This window comes from Chelonia mydas, chromosome 4, assembly GCF_015237465.2.
Source record: "Chelonia mydas isolate rCheMyd1 chromosome 4, rCheMyd1.pri.v2, whole genome shotgun sequence".
Taxonomy (NCBI): domain Eukaryota; kingdom Metazoa; phylum Chordata; order Testudines; family Cheloniidae; genus Chelonia; species Chelonia mydas.
Window position 1 is genome coordinate 106,199,133 of NC_057852.1, and position 21,421 is coordinate 106,220,553.

Here is a 21,421-nt window from a genome sequence, read left to right on the forward strand (position 1 = left end):
TGCCTACTGCTGATACACTTGCTCAAATTCAGAGTCTCAGTTATAATCTAAAAGGCCCTCCATGGCACTGACCAAGCATCTCTCCCCACAACAGTTACATTCCTCAGGTACTATGAAACTGTCAACTCCGTCAAGGATGAAACTTACAAGAGCATGAGAGAGTTCTTGAAAGCTGGCCCAAGGCTAGGAAAATCACTGTGATGAAATAAAATACCTACAAATGTCAGTACCTTCATCCATTTAATCTTCCCACAGACATATCATAATAATTCTGTGCTCCAAAATGCAACAGGAGATGGCCTGTTTGGTTGCAAGAATTTTTTTTTTTTAAAATGGTCCTCAAGCATTAGACCAGTGGTTCCCCAACTTGTTCCGCCACTTGTGCAGGGAAAGCCCCTGGTGGGTCAGGCCAGTTTGTTTACCTGCCGCGTCTGCAGGTTCAGCTGATCGCGGCTCCCAGTGGCCGCGGTTCGCTGCTCCCGGCCAATGGGAGCTGCTGGAAGCGCTGCGGGCCGAGGGACATTCTGGCCGCCACTTACTATATAAATAGGACTATGGTGGTCCTTAAAATGGAGGTTTCTGGGTCTGGAAGAACTATGATAGATTACACAAGACGAAGATACAGGTAATCTCATAACCTTTGGTAGCCAACAAAAAAAATCTTAGCGACAAAGTAGCTTAGGCTATGTCTACACAGGGATAAAAAAAATCTGCAGCTGCCCCAGGTGAGCTGACTTGGGCTCAAGGGGCTCGGGCTCCATGGCTGAAATACTGCTGTGTAGATGCTCTGGCTGGAGCCTGAGCTCGGGGACCCTGCGAGCTCCATGAGCCTGAGTCAGCTGACCTGGAACAGCCACGGCTGTACTGTGGGTCTTCTGTCCCTGTATAGACATACCCTTAGAGGGCACTTCAGTGGATCTTAGAAGCTCCATTAACGTTCTGGCTAACAGGACACCCAGGTCACAGATTTAGCATATATGAATACATTTTAAAAAGCCACATGCCTAAACGTCATGATCACAAACACCAAGTGCCTGATCCTTCTCCCACCTAAGCTAACTTTACACTGGTGTAACTCAATGGAGTTACTTCTCATTTACACCAGTGTAGCATATATGGGGAGAATCAGGCACAACGTCCCCAAGCTTCCCCTCTAATGTCATTTACATTTAAAGCTTTGTCCACACACAGACTTGCACCAAAATAACTAAAAAAAAGTTTAAATTAAATTAATACCTTTTGTTATTTCAATAGAAGTCTATATGGACACTCATCTTTCAAAATAAGTATCTTTTTTTAAGTAGATAAAATAGACTTGTTCTGAAATAAAGTGTCCTCACACAAACTTGTACCAAACCAAACTAACACAAGGAGTGAATTAAAGCCAATAAAGTTATTTCAGTGCAAATTTGTGTGCAGACCAGCCCTCAGTGAATAGATAGCAAAACATAGCAGAGCTTTCACTGTTCTGTTTGCGCTGAGATAGTGAGTTATTTTAACTGTTGCTCTTATACAACAAAGGATGGGTGAGAGGTAAGAAAATACCGTGTTATTGGAGATCCTTGGATATTATGGCTTGAGTAGCAGCACACTTTAAGAACTGTCATGTAGTCAGTGTTAGGATTGGTGGGTAAAGACAGGGGGATATGCATTTGAGCAACATTATTTGTATTACAGTAGCACATAGGAGACCTCATCCTGAATCAGGACTATTGTGCTAAGCACTGTACAAACACAGAACAAAGGATCTTACAATCTAAGTAAAGACAAGAGACAACAAATGGATACAGACTGGGAGTACAAGGAAACAATCAAACAATAGTAGTCTGCATAAGAAGCAGTGCACAGCTCTCTCACATAAGAAATCTAGAACCCTGCTTCAACCTTATTAGCAATTCACTTTGGAGGAAATGTATTTGTATTGCATTCTTCCTTTTAGTGGTGAGAGGAGCCTGAGGCTCAGACAGGATTTGTCAGCTTTGATTTGAGAGCCCTGAAATACGTGGAAATCCTGACAAACATGAGGAACAACTATGAAGTTATTTATCCTATGTTCCTAAAGTGTCTACGTTTAGATCAATGTTTTCAAAAGTGAATGCCATTGCTAGGCACTTAAGTCCAGATTTTTAAAGATATCTAGGTGTTAGCTGCTTTCAGCATAGCAATGTCTAACTGATTTAGGAGCCTAAATATCATTTTCAAAAGGGACAGTCAATGGGATTTTGGCTCCCAAGTGCCTAAATCCCTTTTGAAAGTGAGACTTACATGGTTGCAATGCTGAACCCAATAATACCTTTAAACAATCCAGGCCTTACATCCAAATCTAAGTACCAAAATAAATAGTATGGGTTTCAGAGGTCTAATCACAACAATTCCCAATGACTTCAGCTTCTTTATTACCACCACCAAACAGTTTATCCATAAGGAAAATGGAGCATTTTTAGAGATTGCAACATAAAACATGACAATCCCAGTATCACAGACTTGGACGAGGACTTCTACAACAATGAGAGAAACCTGCTGACTTTCCAGTGAACCCACATTTTTGTGGAGAACATTGGAATGGATTTATGGGCCTGCCAAATACATGCCTAATATAACTCCACAGCCTTCAAAGGTTATATGGAGGATCAATACTGCTTTATTTGTATTTGTGAAATACAGAACCCAAAAAGCTCTTATGTGAGAAAAGCAAATTCAGCTTTAGAGCCACCACCATGGTGTTTGTTTGTTTGCTTATTTGTTTTTTGTATGCATCTTTTAAAGACCAAATTTTCTAATTTTACATAAAAGCCTGGGAAGGCAAATGGCCTGGTAGAATTCATTGTCTTGTTGCATTATAATACTACAAGGTGCCGTAAGTGGTAGCATGCATCATGTAGTTGTTCTTTCGCATTAGAAGAAGGATTATGGAGGAAATTGCAATGAATGCAATTGCTAATCATATTAAGAATTCTCACTTCACCTTCACTGGACATTCAGGAAATTGTACTGTATGAATGTTGTTTGTAGTGTTGGTGTACCCATGTTAGTCCCAGGATATTCAAAAGACAAGGTGGATGAGGTAATAACTTTTACTGCACCAGTTTCTGTTGGTGAAAGACAAGCTTTTAAGCCATACAGAGCTCTTCTTTAGGTCTGGGATAGAATGTATCAATTTATAGGAAACTATGGTCTGCTCATTTGCTTGACACGTTGAAAGCACTTGACACCGCATTGCACACAAAAAAGGACTGAGGATGTGAGTAAGGGCTGGCAAACTAACACTGTAACCTAATGACTTAAGAAAACACATGCTGGGAGCTTAGAAAGTCAACAACGTTTATACTCAAACACAAAAGTCATGATAAATGAAGAACAAACCTATTTTTAAAAGTTAAAGTAGTAACAGAGAAGGGTAAAATGTGTAGTAATTTAAAATATTTACTCTTTTGTGTCATACACAGGTACAATCTGGGCTGATTGGCAGCTGTGTCCCCTCAATTCTCTAACCTGGGGTACCTATTACACTGCTTTGCTGTGAGATCTACCACTCCTGGTCTCCTCGGACAGCCTCGAGCATGTAACTTACTCCCTGTCATAGTATATGAGTGCTACTGCCAGCCACCTTTGAATTACACTGCAGAGTGACACCAGCAAACTCCCAGTCCCAGACTTTCCCCAGAAATGTACACCTTGTACTGCCCAGCTCTCTCCTGGGCAATACAAGCTCATATAAAAATCTGTCATTTTATTTCACGGTAAAGGATATGCACAAATCCTGTTATCTCAAGTTGAGTTTCTCAAACACTTAAATTCAAACACACTGGTTTAGATAAAACAATAAAACAAGTTTATTAACTACAAAGAAATAGATTTTAAATTAATGCAAGTAATGACAAAAGAGTCAGAACAGGTTACACGAAAAATAAAAGTAAAATGTAACTAATGCCTAACTTAAACTAGACTGAATTCAAAGCCAAGGTCTCTCTCACCACAAGTTTCAGCAGTCTTACTGGCTGAACTTCTTTCAGTCATGATACAACCCCCATTCCAATGCTGCTTCCTTTGTTCTTCAGGTGTCATGGATGCTGTAGGTAGAGGGAAAAGGAGAGATGATTTGGGGTGTCCACTTTCCCTTCTTGTAGTTCTCTCTCTTCTTCAAGAAGCATCTTCAGCTGAGGTTCAGGAGACAGAAAGTCTCTGTGGATGGGAACCCCAAGCTATAGATTTTTTGCCCACCCCCTTTTTCCTGCCAAAGAGTGGCCACTTATACTGGTGATGGGTTTCAGAGTAACAGGCGTGTTAGTCTGTATTCGCAAAAAGAAAAGGAGTACTTGTGGCACCTTAGAGACTCATGCTTAGAGCTCATGCTCAAATAAATTGGTTAGTCGCTAAGGTGCCACAAGTACTCCTTTTCTTTATACTGGTGATGGTCCATTTGATTTTGTTGACACCTGGCTGAGGTATCAGCATTCCTTTTGTCTCTGGGGAACTGGAACACATCTTAGTAATACAATACAGAAGAATCTTCTAACTTCATATAGAATGTTGCCACACATATATTGCCAGTAATGATCAGCAAATTATGAGTTTTCAAACAATACCTCAACAAGGCATACTTTAGACACAATTTATCATAACGCTGTGAAATGGTTGGACACAGGGGTACACATCTGTTCTTGACTTTACTGAACATATTACTGGTTTCGTCTTGTATAATTTGAAGTGACCTTGTAGAGAGATTTAGGGGTAACTTTCCCTCAGATTTGTTTTTAACAATACATACCATCTGATGCCACCCGATCCATTTAAAAGGCAAACAACTGCTCTTCAGAAGTATTTTTATGAGCATCAGGGACCAGTCATCTCTAGCTGGGATGAATTAGCAGCAGCCTGGTAGTGGGCAAACTCCATCCATGGCAGGTACGTCATCCTTATTTTACCTTCAATTTGTCACATTTGTAATTAGTACTCTATGGGTATGTCTACACTCCAATTAGACACCTCTGGCTGGCCCATGCCAGCTGACTCGGGCTCAGGCTAAGGGGTTATTTAACTGTAGTGTAGATATTTGGATTCGGGCTTGAGCTGCAGCCTGAGCTCTGAAACCCTCCTACCTAACAGGGTCCTAGAATCCAGGCATTTTGAATCCAGTGTCTTATGACTTATTACAATAATCTGTAACCCACTAACCTCCCTTTTTTGTCCTGTGACTGCAGAGGTATTAACAGGCCACTCTACCTTGAATCGTCCCTTAGAATATTATGCTAAACAATCTGTTCCATTGTGCATTTATCTCTGACACTGAATATACTTCCCAGACCTGAATAAGAGCTCTGTGTGGTTTGAAAGTTTGTCTCGCTCACCAACAGAAGTTGGTCCAATAAAAATATTACCTCACCCACCTTGTCTCTATAATATCCTGGGACCAACACAGCTACACCTACTCTGCATACAACATCATCATTATTATTTATACTTGGTCATATGTATGTTAAATTTATACTTTATATGATCCATTGAAATAAAAAACAAACAATGCAATCAGATCTTGTCATGGTTGTTATTATGAGTTGGAGGTGTTGACAGTGATTAAACAAGGAAATACCATGCATAGGCTATACATAGCTATTGCAAAATTCAAAGAATTCAACCTAAACATTAAGGTCAGATATTGTATCTACAAATGTGGAAAGATATGCAAGTGTCAATAATGTGTCTAGCTTTATGATATTAATAAGTGACCAGGAATTCTTTAATTTAGGTCAGACTGTATAATACTAGGTGCCAAGTCCTGCTCACCTGACTCACATAAGTAGGACCACTGACTTCACTGAAATTACTCCTGTCAGTAAAGCAAGCAGGATTTGGAATTAAGGAGAATCACAAGATTCAGGTTAACATTCTTAAGCACTTAATGCCTAAATTACACCTAAATCCCAGTGACTTTCAATGAGGCCTACGCTCCTAAGGCTCTAATCCTGCAAATACTTACGCATGTGTTTAACTTTACTACCATGAGCACTCTTGTGCTGGCAAATATAAACAGTCAAGTAACACATACACTTGAAGAGCTACATGTTCAAAGTTCCTAAGTCCCAGGCTACTACTTAGTCCTTGTCTATATTGGCGGCAGCGTGTAGCTACATGCCGCAGTGAAAGGCAGGCTGCGTCCACACTGTGGTGTGTAGCTACAGGCTGCAATGAAAGGCTCTAGCAGGGGGAAGACTATGAGGAAAGGTCTGGCAAAGGGAGCTGCTGGAGCCTTTCCCTGCTGCTTCCCCTCTGCCAATGTTCAGACTAGGATGTGCGCAGTCTGAACTAGTGGTCATAGCAGGGGCAGTCAGGCATAGTGGTCAGAGCCAGAATCAGCATCCAGGAACCAAGCCAGGGGTCAGAGACAGAGATCAACACAAGTCAGGACCAGTTCAGCAGCCAATCAGGAAGTCTCTCAGTTGCTCAGACAACTTCCTGTGCCTCCTTCTGGCTTAAATAGCATGGTCAGGCCAAGTAGAGGGACTTCTCATTGTCCCACAGACAGGATCCTCATGGGCAGTGCCTCAGGGAGGGAGGTCAGAGTTTTTCTAGCTCCTCACTTCTCGTGGTTCTGGGTGAGCTGCCTAGTGGCAGCCAGTTGTGAGGGCTTCCTAGGAACCCGCGAGCCTGGGTTTGAGACCCGTGGGCTCTTACAGCCAGAGTCTTTTGCTGAGACAGCAGGACCAACGTTACCAAAAAGAGCAGCATAGACATGGGAGGCACTGCTTGGGCATGCAGAGAGCGTGCAGGGTACACACCCAAAGGTTATGGCGTGGCTTTACTCCACTTGCCTAAGCTGTGCCTCACCATCTACCCTGCTATTTGTACCCAGGTTATCTTGGTATGCAGTGTATGTACTCTATATACCGCCTCAAGCATAGACCTATCATTAGTGTTTGTTAACCTTATACATATTTATTTCTTTAGCACCAACAATTTTCTTTCTTTGTACAGTAAACAAGATAAAGAAAATCCCATCACCAAAGAGCTTACGTTCTAAAAAAAGAGAGACGCAACACTGCAAATAGGTCCCATCAGCTTCTTCCCCATGATAGCCAAAGGCAGTACTCCTCATCCCCATAGCCCAAGACCTCCTCTAGTGACAGAGGCTGATTAAGGATTCAGGAATTGTACCTTGCAGTCATACAGCTTGTCTGCAACAGGAGGCTTTCCTCCATGGTTTTCAGTAGGCTTTTAGTCGTATGGTTTTCCATGGAGATAGGCTTGAACGCTGGGGCAAAGTGGATGTTTGTAACTGGGATCTAGAATCCCTCCATCTGTGTTCTATATTCCTTTGCTTTCTCCCTCATAACACCAACAATCTGCAGCAAGGGATCGACAGTTCTCTCTGAATAGCTTGGCTTTGCACCAACCAAAGCTGTGGAGAAAACAAATGTTCTTGTTTACTTTTCAGCCCACACTAGACTGTAATTAATACACCCCTCCGTTCAAAGTAATGCAGCAAGTGTTCACTCCTGAACAAGAGTTCTGTGGATCACCCCTTTCCTTTTCCATGATTCTGACCAACCTCCTCTGTCCCATAGAATAACTTTGCAACACTCAGGTAATACCTTCCATCAAACCCAAGCGTAATGAATGTCAGGACATGAGTTAAGATGCATTCTTTATCCATTTGTTTTTTACTAAGAGTTTTTGTTTTGCTCTTATTTGGATTTTATCCTGTGTAATTAAGGCTCCTAGCTGCCATAGCAGTAGGTGCTACAGAAGTTAGTATTAACAATAAATATATAAATCAGACAAAAGCAATGCAGTAACAGATGGTCTCTTTGCAACATAATGGGGTACGAGTCTAAATAAGGTCAGTCAGGACTACATTTTTATTTTACATATAGAACTTGAATATTATTATTTTTGTTATAGTTCACAGCCTATGAGGGACCAACTGATCTCAAGCTGGGGAGTAAATGAACCGCAGATGGGGTTAAAGAGACTCAGATGCTTTATGATATCATCTGTTGACAGAAAGCTAGATTATTTCCAGCATCAGCTGCAACATTCTCCTAAATAGACCCCTTGTGAGCAATGAATACACCTAGTGTTTCCCTTTTCTTTTTTTCCTTTTTTTTTTTCAGTTTACACTGAATCATAAAACAGTCTTTCAGAGTTTTGGGGGATTCAAAAGAAGTCACCTAGGTGGAAATCTATTCAGGGTTCATTTTATTACAAAATAAAAATAAACAATGGCAAATACAAATGGTTAAGTAACATGCAACCCTCAACATACTACATAACTATATAACCAAATCTCTCAGGTCCCAAGTTACCTCTTAGTGTTCCTTAATCTTATAATCATTACTATTATTTATTATTTTTAACACCAACTATTTTCTTATCTCTGTACAACAATAAATAAAATAAAGCCAATCTTTTCCCCAAATATTTATATTATAAAAGAAAGACATATAGAAGACAGAGCACACTGGGAAAAAATGATCCAATCCCTAGATGTGTGGTAATACTCAATAGTGTTAAGTACAGTGCCAATAAGAGGATCTATGCCTATGTAACATAATGAAGAGTCATAACACACCTGTGAGGTAGGTAAATATTATTATGATTTGACCTAGGTCACACAGTTAAATCTGTGGCAGGGTCTGGAATATTAGCATGCAGGAATTCTAATCCCCAGGTCACAGATCATAAATCTGTTTCTCCCCTCTAACAGAGGTGCATCTCCTGTTAACTTTGCCTGGATAACTGAGAGGAGAACTGAACTCTTTACAATTACAACTAAACAGGAGTAGCTTTCCATCTAACACCTCAGGGAAAGAAAGCAAACAGCTTCCTGATAAAAAAAACTTCACACAAACTGTCTTTTCAAACTTGGGTGCCTAAAGTAAGTTGCTTGATTGTTTTCAGAACTGCAGGCATCCAACTTGAATTTATCTATGGGTACTCACCGTGTCTGAAAATTAAGTCTTATTTAGGTGCCTAAATATGGATTTAGGTGCCCAAGTCTGGACACCCACATTTTAAAAATGTAATTGCGCCTTTACCTGACATCAGTCGAGGTTCAAATCGATGCATTGTGGCAGAGATGAATAAATATAGGCCTGGATTGTGATATCCTTACTCACACTGAGTGGAAACTTTCTCAACAAGTAGTCCCATTAACTTCATTGGAACTACTTGCCGTGTAAGATATTATTCGGTGTGAATAAGGGTATCGTAATCTGGCCCAAATTAATTACTTAGTAGTTATAAAATACTTTCCATCCATAGATCTCAAATCATTTACAAAGATGGTAAACATTGTCACGGTTCAAGCAACAGCATCTATATTCCCCCCTTCTTAGGTCCCTCAGAAACACCCACTCTAAGCACCTGGTTCCTCAGCCATCACCTCTCCTGGGCAGAGACCCACATCTTTCCCTCCTGACTGGGTTTTTTCTGGTACAATACAGTTCCCTGGACCCTGCCTACACTGTATTATTCCCAGTAAGCCAGACTGCCTGAACAGACCTGCATCTGCACTTTACTGTCTCTCAAGAGGCTATAAACAGCATAATTGCCCACAGTTATGTTTCCACACAGCTCTTTCTTAGCAACCACATTTATTCGTAAAGAGAAAGTATTACAGAGAAAACATAAGGAATTAATAAAAACCTACACACATGCCAATAACCCTACCAGAGATCACCCCCTCAACTCCAGCGGGGGGCTCTGCTCAGAGTCAGTCCTTCAAACCCCACCAGTGGGTGTTTCTGTGGTTACAAGTTCACAAAGGCTTAGTTCAGAACAAGAATACAGACTGGGCAGATCAGCCTGTTTCTTTTTATAACTTGGGCCTTTGATTTTCAGATTCCAGAAACAGGTAATCAACAAACAGTGGCCCCTAAGGACGGAGCTTCAAAAGGCTGGGTTTTTTTGCATAACTGGGGGAGAAGAAGAAGGAATGTTCATTAACTTCTCCCTAGATATTTCCCAGGAAATCCTCTTCACACATATTGTCCAAAAGACCATTCTTGTCTGCCACATCATTCAATATGATTCACTGATCATCCAGGCTCATAATAATACATAACCTTTGCATTTAATATAATGGAATCAAAAGATACTCTAACTTAAGTTTTGTCAAGGATATTTTGCAGGAAATTGCCACGTCTATCACAAGCATTATTATTTCCATCTAACAGATGGGAAAAATAAGGCAGAGAGAGTTTAAGTGACTTGTACAAAGCTTCACAGAGAGGCATTGGCAGAGCCGGGAGAAAGAACCTAGCTCCTTTATTTCCAGACTAGTGCCCACTTTCCTCTATGCTTTACCTTTTAAACCAAAGATATTGTGGTTACTGATTCTTGTTACCTGTCTTAATTATTACTTATTGTATCACCTGAAATGAAGAAAGGAAAAAATAAAAACAGTTTTTCTGGAATTGAGCTACTTTGAATATGCTAAAAAATATATTTTAATAGCTAGATGGTAGGTTACATTTTCACATTTTAAAAAATGAAAATTCAAAATGTACCATAAATACTGCAACAAATGTGAAGATTATCTTATTTATGGATTTTAAGGCCAGAAGGTACTTTTACTTATGATCAAATCTGACTTCCAACATAACACACGCAATAGAATTTCACCAGCTGATTCCTGAATCAAGCCAAAGCTTCAGGTTATGCAATAGCATCTCTTTTAGAAAGACTCCAGTCTTGATTTAAAAACTTCAAGGACTGAAGAATCCACCACGTCTTAGATACATTGTCCCAATGGTTACTTACCTTCACTGTTAAAAGGGTGCCTTATTTATGTCCAACTTCAGCTTCCAGCCACTGGATTTAGAATATTTCCTTTGATATAATGAAAATTAAATAATATTAGATATTAGGCAAGTCACCAATGCAGAGTATTTCAAGCCACAACTGCTAACTGAAGAGTTTGTAAAGAAGAAAAAAAAAGATTTTAGTGCAGAACAAATCATTCTACCAAGAGTTTTATTTCAGACCTGACAGTTGTAAGAGCATCTATGCACAAAAGTGAGAGAGGATTCTATTCTCACATTTTGTTTTTTTCCTGTACTGCGTCTAGGATGATTACAAACGGAATGAGTTAAAATGAAATGGATTTTTAAAATGTAAATAGAATTAAGTTTACAGAGCTATGAGATGTGACATATCTGTAAAATGGAAGAACAATGTGTGAACTGTTCTAAAGGTGACCCATAAACACTAGATAAATATGAATTGTTCTGTGCTTTCTTTATATTACCTACTACCTCTGGTAAGCTTTTCATACTACCAACTTTTTTCCATGTTAGATAAAATTTTAATTCCTCTCAGTCACATATTTACATTCAAGACCCCATCAGTAATGATTGAAAACTGGGCATCTGCACAGTTATCCATTGGCTTGTAATCTCTTTTCATTTCTAAAGTGTTCAAAGCACATGAACCCCATTCAGACTGGGCACTATTTGCCATCCCTGAAGGTAGTGTCACCAGGAAGACATTGGAAGGTTGAATTATCTCTTAGCTTACAGAAACACTCTCTCCAGAACAGGGATGATGCACACTGGTAGTAGGTAGGGTAGTGCTGGGAAGTTTGTATGGCCTCTGCCTATGGTCTCTGTCTTCAGTGGATAAATAAAGGACTTCAGTAAATCCTCAACTGTCAACCCAGCTAAGCACTACATTCATTTTTTAAATTATTTTTGTTCTTCTTTACATAAATTGTTTATGAATCTACAAAGTAGAAGCTTGTGGGATCTATAAAGAAAACTGTATATCATTTTGGAAGACTGATGGGAAATTCAAAATTATATAGTACTTAGAGCCAAACTGTGCTCAGTTGCCCATAAGTGAGCAACAGGGGAAGAGCAAAGAAAAATATTTTAAAAGGGTGCCCTTCACCACATTTTTATACAGCAAACTGGTACAATTGCAGCCCCTGTGCTCCATGATACAGTAAGTCTTTAAAGGTTTCAGAGTAACAGCCGTGTTAGTCTGTATTCGTAAAAAGAAAAGGAGTACTTGTGGCACCTTAGAGACTAACCAGTTTATTTGAGCATGAGCTTTCGTGAGCTACAGCTCACTTCATCGGATGCATAGCATATCGTGGAAACTGCAGAAGACATTATATACACACAGAGACGGTCTCTGTGTGTATATAATGTCTTCTGCAGTTTCCACGATATGCTATGCATCCGATGAAGTGAGCTGTAGCTCACGAAAGCTCATGCTCAAATAAACTGGTTAGTCTCTAAGGTGCCACAAGTACTCCTTTTCTTTTTAAGTCTTTAAACTTTTCATTGACACACCTGCATTTATCAGAGCAAATTATAACAGGTCCCACCTTCATGTGTGCAACAGGCAACATTCATATATGTACCAACCATTAATAAAATATTAACATGTATAAACACTATTCAGCACAATCGGTTTAATCCAGTTTGCCAACCTGAGAAAGCCAACAGTAAAAGGAACTTATTTCTTTCCCCAGCACACTTCGTTCCATAGCTCTATGTGGGATGTTTCTCACCAGTTAGAGAAAGTCACTGATTATCCCCTCACAATGGCTCCCAAGCAGTGGGGCAGGTGTGGGGAGAGCCAGGCGTGTATGCTGTCCTCCCTTGCTGCAAGGAATAGAGTCCTGCCTCTTCCCAATCTGGAGAGATGTCTGTGGGGTTGGGAGAACCTGGGGTACCTGGGAGTGCAAGGGGTCTAGAGGAGAGAGAGAGCCTGAGGGGCAATGGGAACCTGGAGCCTAAAGGGATTTTGTGGGGGTCCTGGAGCATCCTCATCCATTGTGCCTGTCACCCCTTGTGCCCCATTCCAGCCTGTTCCTTGTTGAGTCAGTCTTCCCATTCTCACCTTGCAGACAAGACCCTGTGGCCAGCTGCTGCCTCCTCTTTCTGCCTCCTTTTTCTACCTCCTTTGTGCTCTTTGTGTCTTGACAGACACTGGCAGGATATCAGCAGGGGACAGAATTGACATGCAGAGGAGGAAAGAATCTCCCTTGCCTTCTGTGCCCATACCATATTAGGCCCTGCTGACCAGGAGTCATCATTGCAGGGGAAATGCTTATCAGCACTTGATGCAGGAGAAAGGCAGTGAGGAAGGAAATATACAAGAAAATTTCATGCAGCAATTTTCTTTTTGTATTTACAAGTCTAATTAAAAATGTAAGTCAATATTTTCAGGCTACCCAGGAAGGCAACAGGCAAGCTACTGCTTGATGAGCTCCAGGAAGAATTCTGTCTCCCTGAACGCTGCATAGTGCAGTTCGGCTCCACACATCCCAAAGCAGGGCTGCACGCCAATGGCACAACAGAGACCTTCATGAGCAGTTAGTGTCCCTCCTACTACTAACCCTTTGCAAAGGTAAAATGAGTGCTGGAACAACCACCAAAAATGGCAGCCCCATCCTACTGTAGTTACTCCAGCAAAGCTCCCATCAAATTCAGTGGAGTCAGCCCCAAACATTGGGCTTGCTACAATTAATGCACAGCTCCAAGTTGGATCCGTTCCTTCATTGAAATATACCAAAAATTATACCCTTTAAATGTATGAATTTATTAATCCGTTTGAAGTCTGAACACATTGCTGATTAGTAATGGTCCTTCTCTTTTATATCTTTAGGCTATGTAAATTAGACTAGGATTGAAACTAGTTTCTGCCCTAATACTGGAGTGGGAAAAAATGGAATAATAATTTTTAATTTCATACATTGAAATTAGAAAACTAGGTTTCACGACCAGAACTTTTTTGCTTGGTTAGTTGTGTGGTGGTGGTATTTGTTTGTTTTTTTGCCAAAGGTTCTTCCTCTGTGAAAAAAATAAACACAGTAATGAGAGGAGTTGGGTTTCACAAAACTAATCTGAATTTCATCTCAACTAAACTTTCTTCAGATCACTTTTGGAAACAGTGCAGATAAATGGATGTTTGAACAGCAAATAAACAAAAGTATTTTTGAAGAGAGATACCTCTTTCCTAATAATAACAAAGCCCTCATCAAGGACATCTTTCTAGCAACATTAAAGGCTTGAGATATCTTTAGTCTTCAAAATCTAAGATTTTATTTTAATTTTATTTTCACAGAGGTACATGTGTACTAAAGTTTCTAATACCTCTGAAGAAAATAAGGAAAATAGTTGGCAGAGCTCCTCATACTGCCTTGAATTATAGGGACTATTTAGATTTTAAACAAGAGCTTAAGTTGTGGGAAGAATAAACTGTTAGTGGATAGAAAAGAAGAGGCTGTATCTCACTGGAAAAATAAGGCATAAATTTGTAGTTGGAGTCTGGAGCTTTTTTGTGGAATGACTGGTTACATATATATATATATATTCTATAACTGAGTTTCTGCATACAGAGTAAGAACTGGTCGGGCAGGGAGGCTGGAACTGGTTGAGCAAAGAGACTGGGAAAAAAGGAAGGAAAAAGGGGTGGAGACTGGGAGCCAGTGGTTGCAGGGGGTAACACTGAGATCGGAAGAGGAGGGGAAGGAGGAGGAGAGAAGGTGCACTGGGACTGGCTGGACAAGGCAACTGCAGCTAGGAATTAGTAAGGGAAGGGAAATGGGGGGGAAAAGGGAGGGAGACAAATCTGACAAGCAGCTGGGGTCAGGAGAGGAAATGGGAATGGCTGAGCAAAGATTGGAACATGGAACCAAGGATGGGAGAGACTGGGGCAAGGAGCCAAGGAAGGGGGTTCAGGGGAGACAGATTGTAGGAGGACTCCAAGGAGGGAGACTAGGCCTGGGAGCTAGTGTGGGGAAGGGAAGAGACAGATTGGACAATGGGCCAGAAGGCTGAACTGGGACCGGCAGGGCAAGGGGAAATGATTGGGACTAGGACAGTGAGCCCAGAGCAGGAGACTAGGACTGGGTGGGCAAGGAGATTGGGACTGGAATGAGAGTTCAGGAGGGGAGAGACAGGACTGGGACAAGGACAGGTTTGACACAAGGGGGCAGAAGGTATCAAGCTTGGGGAAAATGAACAGCAGGGTCTCTGCCCCTTAGGAACACATTTCCGTCCAGAGCCTGTAATAGAACCCAGATTCCTGAGTGTCACCATTCCTCTGCTGTCAGCAAATAGTTGTGAAACCTACTGGCAAAGTGTGTACATCATACCCCTGTAATGGTGGGTCCACATAGAGGATGACAACCTGCTGCGGCTATCAGTTTCTCTGTTAGTTCAAGTAGCAGAGGTCTGTCCAGTGGGTTTGACCCTACTGCTGACCCATGTGGTTGTAAATATGATGCCACTTGATGGAATTTCTGTTTTTTCAGGTTGCTTTTTTTTAAAAAAAAATAGCAAATTACACTCAAAAAACCTACATGAAAGAAGCATTATTAAGGTTGCTAACTCAAGCCCTCAAAAGCTGGGAAATGCCAGAATTAAGGTTGTTTGTGCAAGCTTAATTCAGCCCTGTTGCATATATGTGTTATGATACAGTCTTCAATTACATGATCACATACTAGTTTTTCCATAGGACCCCTGCCTTATTCAGTGCTTGGGACGGACCTGCTCTAGATATTGAGCAGTGTTGTGAAATGAGGGAGGGTGTTGTCTGTAGAACCCATACCTCATTTGTTGCAGATGTTGGAAGGTACGCGGTGAATGAGGCAGGAGATTGCAGGAAGAGAAAGGAGGGTCTCATGTTACCCTGGAGAACTTTGAATTCTAACCCAGCCTCTGCCAGAGTTCCTGTGTGATGCTGGGCAAGTCACTTAAACCAAACTTTTCACAAGTGATCACTAACTGTGTGTTCCTCATTTTCTGTGTGCTCAACTTGAGACCTGGGAGTCTGATTTGCAGAAGAGCTGGACACTTACTGCTGCAACTGAAGTTAATAGGAGCTGTGCTTGAATATATGAAGTACCATATAATGCTAAGAACTCTGAAAAATCAGGTCCTAATCATCTCAAATTAGGCACCCAAAATTAGTGAAAACATCTGATCTTAATTTCTGTGGCCTCAGCCCCCCAGCTGTAAAATGGAAATAATGCCACCTCCTCGCCTCTTAGTGGTTTTGTGAAGACAAAATAGTTAATGTGAACTGAGGTTGGCATGGATGTGAATGTTGTATTAACTGGTAATTTCTTGACCTTTGTGTTGATAAGAAAAGCAGATTAACAACCTAAACTCAAGTGAATTAAAAAAATGTTGTGGGAGAATTTTCCAATTTTTGTAAGTAGGATGCATTGTCTTAAATATAAAGGGAAGGGTAACCACCTTTCTGTCCACAGTGCTATAAAATCCCTCCTGGCCAGAGGCAAAACCCTTTCACCTGTAAAGGGTTAAGAAGCTAAGATAACCTCGCTGGCACATGACCAAAATGACCAATGAGGAGACAAGATATTTTCAAAGCTGGATGGGGGGGGAACAAAGAGTCTGTCTGTGATGCTCTTGCTGGGAACACATCAGGAATGCAGCTCAGAACTCCTGTAAAAAGTTAGTAAGTAATCTAGCTAGAAATGTGTTACGTTTCCTTTTGTTTAAATGGCTGGTAAAATAGCTGTGCTGAATGGAATGTATATTCCTGTTTTTGTGTCTTTTTGTAACTTAAGGTTTTGCCTAGAGGGATTCTCTATGTTTTGAATCTGATTACCCTGTAAGGTATTTACCACCCTGATTTTACAGAGGTGATTCTTTTACTTTTTCTTTAATTAAAATTCTCCTTTTAAGAACCTGATTGTTTTTTTCATTGTTCTTAAGATCCAAGGGTTTGGGTCTGTGTTCACCTGTGCAAATTCATGAGGATTTTTATCAAGCCTTCCCCAGGAAAGGGGGTGTAGGGCTTGGGGGGATATTTTGGGGGAAGACATCTCCAAGTGGGCTCTTTCTCTGTTCTTTGTTTAACATGTTTGGTGGTGGCAGCATAGGGTTCAAGGACAAGGCAAAGTTTGTACCCTGAGGAAGTTTTTAACCTAAGCTGGTAAGAATAAGCTTAGGGGGTCTTTCATGCAGGTCCCCACATCTGTACCCCAGAGTTCAGAGTGGGGAAGGAACCTTGACATGCATCAATGTAGGTAAACATTCACAGTAATATCTGCAGAAGCTGATAGAGGGAATAATACATTCCAAGCTATACAGTTTGAGATAACATGTTCTGAGATCACTTTTTGAAATCTTTTGCCTTAACAAACAAACACAGTATGTCCTGCTGATACAGTCACTTATGAATTATATTAGTCTCCTTGGATGACAAACTGTATCTTTATGTTTGTTCAGTGCTAAGTACATGAGTTGGAGCTTAACAAATAATCAATTATAATACTACTAAAGCATGTGAATGCTACTCATTGTACCCAGCATGTGCTGTCTCATGCACTAGGTACAGCCACAGAGGAGTACAGACATTTTAGCACTTTAAAAAAATGCAATCCCTGCCACATCAAAGTAGTGGCTGAACTCCATTTTGAAGGCATTAATCTCCAGTAGAGAAACAAGAGCTGTGTGGGCTCCTCATTCAACTAAGTCCAGCTCTAAATCTGTGGAAGCCATTACTACCTGTGCATGCTGTAGGAGGGAGTAGAACAGGTGAAACCGGTGAGGTAGGAGGAATGTGAATTGGTCCTGACAGAAGAGGAGCAAACTATTCTCATAAAGAAGGAGCAAGCTGGCTTTGTCAGACAGAGGAATGTTTGGTTGCACTGGATGGAGGGGCGGGGGGAAGGTTTATCCCATCAGCATATTTAGTTCACTGGGATTCTTGAAGGAAGTTCGTATTTTAGAAAAAGCTGGATGATTGGGAGAGAGATGGACTATTTTCAATCTTTGCCAGTGGAAAAATGCACCAAGTAGTTAGCTGAAGTAGGAGGGTAAGAGTCCTGTCCATTCATCCCTGTCTCTGCCATGGGCTCTCTGCATGATCTTGGGCAATTTGCTTAATCTGTGTGTCTTGGTTTCCCCATTTGTAAATTTGTGATAATGTTTCCCACCTCACATGGGATGTTGTGAGGCTTCCAAATGTCATGTTAGCAAAGTGCCCTGTTCTATAGAAGTGTAAAGCATTAAATTACAATAGTAGTCCAACAATCTCACTAAAAATGCACATGCACTACCCATCTGACGGGTTGAAACCTTCACTATCCTTAATAACTGCGGACAGATGAATTAACTTACAACTTGTTAGATGCCCATAATCACCATGTGGTGTTATGTCTCGATGCTCAAATCAAATAAAGTAGAGGGTGCAGTTTCTTGCTCTCATCTGCAAACCAAGTACCTGCTTTAACTAAAGTTACTTAGATTATTCATCTAGGATCTTAATAATCTGAGATGATCTGTGCTGAATCTGTTGCTATCAGTCCAGGATTTTTTTTGCTGCACTCCTCACCATAGTAAATTAAGAGACTTGATGTTGGTGTGGTAATTGCTACACAGAAAGGGAGAAGCAGGAATATTATTTATGTTTCTCAATGGGACGATACAGGGAAGTATTCAGAGTACTGTACTTCCCTGTCTTCATGAACGAAGTATCTGAGACACTCTGTGCACAGTTGCTAACAGTTAGATTAACAGATTCCAAATCCAGGTGGGACCATTGTGATTATCTAGTCTGACCTCCTGTATAACACAGGCCATAGAACTCCCTCAAAATAATTCCTAATGAGACTTGTTAGCTTTAGGCTGCAGCAGCCACACTAGGAGAAGCCAAAAGAGGTCAGATTTAGTCTAGTTTACATTTTTCTAGATGCTTGTTACAAACAGAGATTATTCATTTGACAGTGGATCAGTACTGCCTTAAAAACTGGTGCTTGCCCATACCACTTTAAAGAACAGATCTTTCATTATGTCCAGATTTGATTTGCGTTGCATATCCTTTGACCAAGAATTCTCTTACGTTGATTTGCAGCCACCTACTATTGGATCTAGGAAAACATTACACACCTTTAAAACGTCCTAAGACAGTAAATAGTGCATAAATAAAAAACAATAGACCTTAAGCCTACTGCCAATTTCCTCTTAGCACCTGAATACAGGCATTGGTGGTAATTTTAGAGTTAATTTCATTTTCTGGCACTGATAATCTTACCAACAGACTGAGGTAAATCCTCATTCTTTTTTAAACAGCAAACACTAAGACACACAGTTTCCTCAATTGAATTCCACACAGTTGCTCACCAATGTATACCGATCTTGGCTAAGAACAGAAGTTTGTTTGACTCTCCTGTCCAATGGGGCTATTGTAAGAAAAGGGCTAACGTTTTTATTGACATTTTGTTAATTTCATGTTTAAAAAAAAATCCAGGAAAAAAATTCCTATAGCACACTCCATGCTCAGAAAGTCTCAATATTCATGGAAGGCAAACATGAAAGGATTGGGAAACCAGCTAACATGAACAATATTCCATTTACTGGTCTGTCTCTTGAGAATGTTGGTTTTTTTGAAATGTGCCCTAAATCCAGAAGAGAACACATAGGTGCTTCTCTCGTCTTAACGGTCAAGAGGTTAAATCTCCAAAGGCAGCTTCTAACTGAGCCTGGAATAAAATGAACCTGGTATGAATCTCCTTATCAATTGTTCCTAACAACCTAAAATTCCTCCTTCAAATTCCTTCAGAACAAACAAGAGGCCTAACTATGTTGACATCACCACATGCCCTTATTTTGTTGTAAGCCTTGTCCTTCCCTCTCTAGTTACTTCTATCAAGTCAAAAAGACAGGTTTGTGAATTCTAACAGCAATGCATCCACATATCCCTGGTCTATCAGTGTTGTTAAAGGTCCATCACCAAAATCATGTGAGAACAATTCCAAGAGCTCAGCTAGCCTCAGTGTAATTTTTTATTGAAACTGTAGAAAGATTTATTTCTCTGTGGTACAGAAAACTCTGCTGCCAAGTCAGTCAAGTCTTGGTCATTCTTGAGTTCCTTCACTAGCTCCCATTCTCAAGGTACAAGGTTCCATGTTCTAGGCTCTGCATAACTCTTCCCCCACCTATGTCTCTTCTCCATTTCCTTCTACACCCACCACCCACTCCATATGCACTGCCCAAACTAGTCTCTATTTTTCCCTTAGACACGTTTGTCCACGCCCAAGTCTGGGCTTCCTTTTATTTCACCCATTACATTAGGAACAGCCTCCTAATTATTAGTCACCAAGCACCATCACTTTCTTTAAAAACTCCTAAGGACACACCTGTTCTATGAAACATTCTAGCTCTAAAGATCCCACCCCATTCTGCGTTTGCGCTGTATTGTATTGTACTGGCTTGTGCCTTGGACTGTAAAATCTGTTCTATGTTTGGCATTATATACAGTAAATGATAAATAATTATACTCTGACATCTTCATACACGTCTCCTCCATTTTCTACATCTCTCCATTGTCTGTCCATTATAATTACACTTTGAATTTGTTACCAAATGCATGTTTTGAAACACTTATATATTTAACCATTTAACCCTCAGTATTATCATGGGACAATGGTAAAGCATTATAAAAAGTTTCATTTTCTTAACACTTTGTTAGAATATTGATTAAAAAACCAATATATATCCTTACCTCTTTCCTCTCCCCTTTTTATTCTTACATAAACAATCTTAAATAAGAATTCATATTGAATAAACTATACAGCTAAATGAGTCACTCATCATCACATGATTAGATCTACCATCTTTTGGCCTTGAGGAGGGTTTTGTCCAGTGGATTCACTTGGATTATCAAATCCAAAACTGCAGATTCTTCTTCAGAAGGTTTAAAACTCCTCTGAACACAGTTATCTCCCTTCTTTAAGGCTGTGGTGTGAGTCTCAACAATTCAGTTGGTTTGGAACCAGATGAAGATGCTGTCCACTGTCACTGACTAATCTTCCTGCACACCAAAAAGAGAAAAACCTGCCTTTTAACTTTTCTATGACCTTTTGACTTGTAGGTCCAATGAAAAACAGAATTTAGAGCTGGTCAAAAAATCCCATCACATTTTTTGTTGCAAGTGAAATTTTCACTAGAAGTACCAATTTTCAACAACATTTTCCAGGTTTTCATCAAAAAATTAAAACCCCCAAACTGAAAAAAATTTAGATTTTTGGCCACAGAAAATATGTTGGTTTTCATTTTTATTTTTTGTGGCTTTTTTTATGAAACCTTGAAAAATTTCAAGAAAAATTCACTTTTATTTTTGTTGAAATTTCTCAATAGGGGAAAAAAACTTCCCCAGACTACTTTGGTTTCATGTCTCAGTATTGGCCTATGACCTATGCTTCACAAAACTTTGCACCTCCCAAAACTCACCTATCCACGTGCCCCCTTGTACTGTAAGGAGAACAATTCTTTCCTGGTCTACCTGCAAGTGAACAGCTTATATGCTGAAGAACTGAGGTATGGATCTAAATTATTTAGCTTATTTATCTTACCCTGTAAACAGTCATCTGAACATAAGGTATGTTGGCTGCAGTGAGGGCAGTGTAACTCAGGAAGAAATTGTTTCAGGGAGC

General features: G+C 40.3%; 1 long non-coding RNA gene across 2 annotated transcripts in view; it reads right to left on the reverse strand.

The window, feature by feature from the left end:
• Positions 1-3,935: 3,935 nt before the first annotated feature.
• LOC119566138 overlaps positions 3,936-21,421 on the reverse strand; it is a 38,238-nt gene continuing 20,752 nt past the window's right edge. The window contains exons 2-4 of one of the 2 annotated variants that reach the window (XR_005225220.2): positions 10,762-10,830; positions 7,153-7,396; positions 3,936-4,070 (exon numbers count right to left, since the gene is read on the reverse strand). This is a non-coding gene — a long non-coding RNA (uncharacterized LOC119566138). Of the gene's footprint in view, positions 4,071-5,527; positions 7,397-10,761; positions 10,831-21,421 lie in introns of those variants that run through there. The other variant, XR_006290167.1, reaches the window with a different exon arrangement.